Source organism: Cannabis sativa, chromosome 3 (assembly GCF_029168945.1).
Source record: "Cannabis sativa cultivar Pink pepper isolate KNU-18-1 chromosome 3, ASM2916894v1, whole genome shotgun sequence".
Lineage (NCBI taxonomy): Eukaryota > Viridiplantae > Streptophyta > Magnoliopsida > Rosales > Cannabaceae > Cannabis > Cannabis sativa.
Window position 1 is genome coordinate 33339692 of NC_083603.1, and position 5521 is coordinate 33345212.

The following is a 5521-nucleotide window of genomic DNA, read 5'->3' on the forward strand; positions in this document are numbered from 1 at the left end:
GAGAAAAGTGGGATAAAAGGGTACTTTTTATCCCACTTTTGATGAAAAAAGTGGGATAAAAAGTACCCTTTTATCCCATTTTTTTTTTATAAAAAGTCACCTTTAATTTGAAATGTATAGGTTTTTTATTTTTTTCTTTTAATTTTATTACATGTCATTTCATTTATTTTTTTTCAATAATAATAAATATAATTTTTATTTTTATAATTATATATAAAAAAAACTTAATTAAAAATAAATGATTAATATCATTTTTAATAACAACAATAATAATTTGTAAGTTCAATTCTAAATAACACGTTACATATTATGCATAAATCTCTAAATTAAATACAACACATTGTCTAAAAAAATACAATAAAAGACTACTAGTTAATTTTTATATATCAAAGGAAGCAATTGACTTAACCACTGTTGTCGAAGCGGTAAGAGATGATCGTCCTCAAAATATTGGGATAGACCGCCAAACTGTCAAATTAAAAAAATAAAACTAATTAAGAAGATAGTACTTTTATATGTTTGTATTTATAGTAAAAATGAGGATATACTTACTTTTGCTTTTATGGCTGTAATAGGATTTGAATGTTGAAGCATATCACGAATGTAAGTTAGTACATAGTAACCACATTCGTAATTGTATGGTTGCTTTGGACAAGCAAAGGTCCATATCTCCGGTCCATTTTTGCCAAATACAATAGCATTTGAACTAATATTTGTCTTTGATTTAAATTTTCCCAAATGCATCTGTTTAAAAAAGAAAAAAAAATCAAATAGAGTCCTAAAAAAAATAGGCGAGTTTCGCTTATTTCCATAACATTCCCGAAATTTTTTTAAGTGCATAGCAATACAACAAATGGGTAGAGTTTTTCCTTATATCTCCACACGATCAATCAAACCCGTAACCTAATTCACTACGGATGAAGGATGAATATCTAAGATATTCAAACTCCACTAACATAATATATGACTATATGATATATTAATCAAAGTTAATGAGATACCTTAGTCCAAATAACATAGCTGAACCCGTAAGTTCATCTTGGGTGGCCACTTGTATGACATCTTCGGAAGTTATGTAGATGTGAACTCGGTAGAATAAGGATGGGTTGACAGGAACCCTCACAAACTCATTTTTACCTTTTACTCTCATATATTCCAAGAACATGGCCTGAAGAGAAATATGAGTCTTGTCAAGAACCTCTGCAATGAATTTCTCATAAGATTTAGTGGAATCAAGAATTGATTAGTACCCATTAACAGTGTTGAATTAAATGTGTTGAAATATATACATACAAAATTTAAGTCTTACGTATGTGTCTTTCCATATTTTCCCCTTGAGTTTCGAATCTACATGTCTCCAATCATCATAATTTAGAGGGACTGTAGATCTTGCTTTAACCCCAATCCATGATTGCATATCTGCATATGCTGTTCCTATAGGTTCTCATTTCTCATTCCACTCTAGTTTTGTCTTGCGTCCTTGAGCTTTCAGATTGTTGATGTCATTCTTTTTTGTCCTGCCTCGTCCTTTTGGCTTATTTGCATCCTTTTGCTTTGTCATCTACAAGAGATACACAAATTAATCAAATCATTTAGTAGGAAACATCATACTGAAAACATAATACTTACTCACTAAACATCATTTATATTAACACATTATTAGTAAACTAAAAATAAAAATTCCTAACAAACAAGATTGAAATAAAAAATTTACAAGTTGCTAGAAAAATCCTAAGCACACTTAGTAATTAAATATTAAAACACATGTTCATTTAAGAATCCTAAAAAAAATTGGCCATAGTTTCTCCTATTTCTACAACATTTCCCAATTTAATAACTGTCTAACAATGCACGCAAGTAAATGAGATAACAAGAAAAAATAATCAAAATAGCATTTAACAATATAATAATTGTCACCCATCCGACCGCAGTACATTTATATCGCATAATCTACTTCACTATGGATGAATATCTAACATATTCAAACTCCTCTAATAGCTTTATAATTAGTAAAATAAGGTGTAAATATCAGCGAACAGAACCAACCTCGTCTTAGCTCCTCGAAAGCTTTTCAGAAACTTCACCTTTCTCTCATCATCTGTTGTAATTAAATTAAATTAAATTAATCTACTAATAAATATATATATATTTATAATAAGCTAATTGTAATTTTATTAATTTTATTTTATTAGTTTCTGCTGCATCACATTCAAAATGACTTTTTCAAGGACTATTGATTACTAACTATTACATAAACCAATGTTAGCTAAGTAAATAAATTGTTGTTAACAAAACAATGAGTGCCATAAGAAAAATAAATGTTAATTTTTGATAGTTAGACTTGATCACTAAAATTATTTCTAAAACCTATATTACCACTTTTGTAAATAAAAATGATTTAATAATAATGTTAATTACATCTGTAATTTATTATACAAAATAATAATCATCATCATCATCAACACCATTACAACACAAATAATTATACAAAATAGCCTTGATAAATTAATAGCCTCGATCAAATTATAATTTTGTCAAGTTGTCAAGTCATAAAGTTCTTAATTTATAATGGTTTTACTGTAACAAACACTAACATATACAAAACAATATATTGATGGCATATACAAGTTGTCAAGTCAAGTTGACTCTGTTTCTATAAACTCTCCTGCTCTAAGTCCCAATACTGATGGCATTCACATTGAAGACTCTAAAAATGTTTCAGTCCTCCACTCTGTTATCAAAGATGCTAGTTTTGAAGTCCAAAATTTATTTGCAAAACATAGATAGATAGAAGAAAAAGAATAATTTAGCTCAATATAACTTACTATTAGCAGCACCAAACACATAATAATCTCTTATTTTGATACAACATCTTCCTCCATACACAATCAAAAGATAAAGATCACTCATTTTTATGGTTTCACCCAATTAATCACAGTAATAAAATTAAAAAGGACTGCTAAAGTTGACTATTCAGTATTCACTAATGCAATAAGAAATTTCTAAGGAACCCCAACAACAACAGAACAGACTTTTCTCAAGTGCATACTTTGCAAATTATAATGTTAGTGTTCATATCAGTTTATTGTCAAAAGTAAAAAATCTATCAGAGATAAAGTAGTAGTAATCACATTATAGTAGAGTCTCTACTCTCTAGACAAAAAAAAAAAAAATAAACAGCAAGGCAACACATAAATTAATTCTTCTATTATCATATGATATAATTATTAAGAGCCATAAAACACAAAAGAGAAAGTAAGTAAACCTTTACTAATAAACAACTCAAGAATTTGAAGGCCCTGAGATATGTCAATACCTTAAAACAATTCAGTAACTTCTCTCCAAGCTTCCCAACTGGTGAAATGTTTTATGTTGGAATGAGAATAGTCTTTAGTATGGGGTTAAGAGTAGGAGAAAATGTGTTGTTAATGGAGTTTTGAAACAAATGAAAAAGAAAGAAAATAGAAACAGCAGGCCCAATATATGAAAAGAAACAGCAACAACAACAACAGATAAAATAAAGTAAGAAAATAGAAAGAAATAAAAAGAAAGAGCAAACCTGGGAATAAAGACCAAACGGGAGGCGTTATCTTCTACGGCGCCGCCAATGTCGGTTTGGGCGAGGGTTAATTTCTGGGTTTGGGCGAGGATTTAGACGAGAGGGTTTGGGCGAGAGGGTTTGCGTGAGGGTTTGGGCGAGGGTTTCTGGGTTTGGGCGAGAGGGTTTCTGGGTTGGGACTTGGGGGTTGTACGTCGAGCTAGCTGTTATGTCGATCGATAGGTTGACGTTTGGGATTTTAGGGATGACTTTTTATCCCGGTTATTTAGTTAAAACCGGGATAAAAGGGTTTCACACTAAACCCTTTTATCCCGGTTTTTAACTAATAACTGGGATAAAAGGTTTCCCTAAAAAAATTTATCCCCTGTTTGGCAAACTCATAAAAATCAAATCTTGAAATTATTTTTTTGCCTTTAATATTTTTTTTTTAACTTTCTACCAAACAGAGCCCTTGTCTAAAAAAATATTTGTTGCATATTTGAGGAGCCAAATCTAAAAGTGGGATAAAAAGTCTCAATATATCTTTTATCCCATTTTTTTATTTTTGTTAACTAAAAAAGTGGGATAAAAGGTCCCCTTTCTTGTAGTGTTTCTAGACGGGTATGAGTTTCACTTATGTTTAGAGTAATTATTTAACATAAATGCTTGTAATAAATGCTAAATCGTTTTACTCTATATTTTTTTGAACCTTAAACAGCATCTTGAAGTGGTGAAAGGGCTACTTCCACAGACAGAAGAGGAGGCATATGTGAGGACCATCTCTTACGATGGTGTGGAAAACCTGGTTGATGATGGTGTGGATGACACAAAGGCTGAGGCAGATACTCAGGTACCACAGACTCAGGTTCCAATTTTTAGAATTTTTTTTTATGATTGTATAACTTGATTGTTTTTTTTCTTTTTGTTCTGTTATATTTTTTACATTGTGGTATTACCGTATGCTCACCGTATTTTTTTGGTATATATTTTTTTAGGCCACTGGTTCAGACCCTTAGCCGAGTGTTCCATCTTCATCAAGGCTTGGTGGTGCCGAGTACAGTGAATTAGTGGGGAGGTTGGACAGGATCGAGGCTGACCAGAAGGGTATGTATGCTTTGTTGGAAATATTTTACCAGGATCTAGATTTACTAACAAGTATGTTTCATTAACACCCTAATATGAATTCTAAAACAATGAAATAAACACATAAGAGTTTAAGAAAACCTTACATTGGGTGCAGCAGAATATAATGACTCATTCCGTTTAGATATCTAGCCCTTGATTCCTTTCTGTAGCAGAGCATTATCAATATCTAAACCTGGATCTCTTTCTCTCCTTCCTTTGACGCTGATTCTCCTTCTTGTTGGTTGATTTTCCACAGTCTTACACACTATGATTGAGATACCACTTGATGTGTGTGGGCACTCACTCATTCACTCAAGGAATTCAAAATTTAGAGAAGAAAAGAAGAGAGAAGTGGTTCGGCCTATAGAGAAAAGAATAGGAGGCTCAGTTTTCATCTGACAGAATTAAGTCTGAATGAGAGCCATCACTATCTATTTATAGGTAACCACCTAGGTTTAGGTTAGAATTATTTGCCATTAAAATAATGAAAAAATAAATGATAAAAGCCTATAAGTGTGGCCGGCCATGGGCCTTGGATAATGGGCCTCATGTTGGGTTTTATGCCCTAAATAAAACTCATTTCAATATAATCAGATTTACTTATTAATATAGATCAGAAATAACATTTAATGTTGCATGGTTCACATGATTTATTTCATGATTATATGTACATAATGTATAAATTTATCTGAAACCCTTTTCACATACTTGATCCTGTTTATTGTGTCGTCAAAACATTGGAAAGTAAACATGACTATGTGAATAAAGTTTCCTAGATTTATCAGACATAGGGTTTTACTGATATGATAATCTACAACAAAGTTTACTTGCATTTGGAGAAGTGCTATGTTCTTTCCA

At 31.2% G+C, this 5521-nt stretch overlaps 1 long non-coding RNA gene across 1 annotated transcript; it reads right to left on the reverse strand.

The window, feature by feature from the left end:
* Positions 1-391: 391 nt before the first annotated feature.
* LOC133035715 (uncharacterized) lies at positions 392-4157 on the reverse strand. The gene is made up of 5 exons (XR_009686845.1): positions 2047-4157; positions 1310-1561; positions 1002-1200; positions 553-744; positions 392-468 (listed from the first exon to the last, which is right to left on the reverse strand). It is a non-coding gene; the product is annotated as an uncharacterized LOC133035715 (long non-coding RNA).
* Between the last annotated feature and the right edge of the window lie 1364 nt (positions 4158-5521).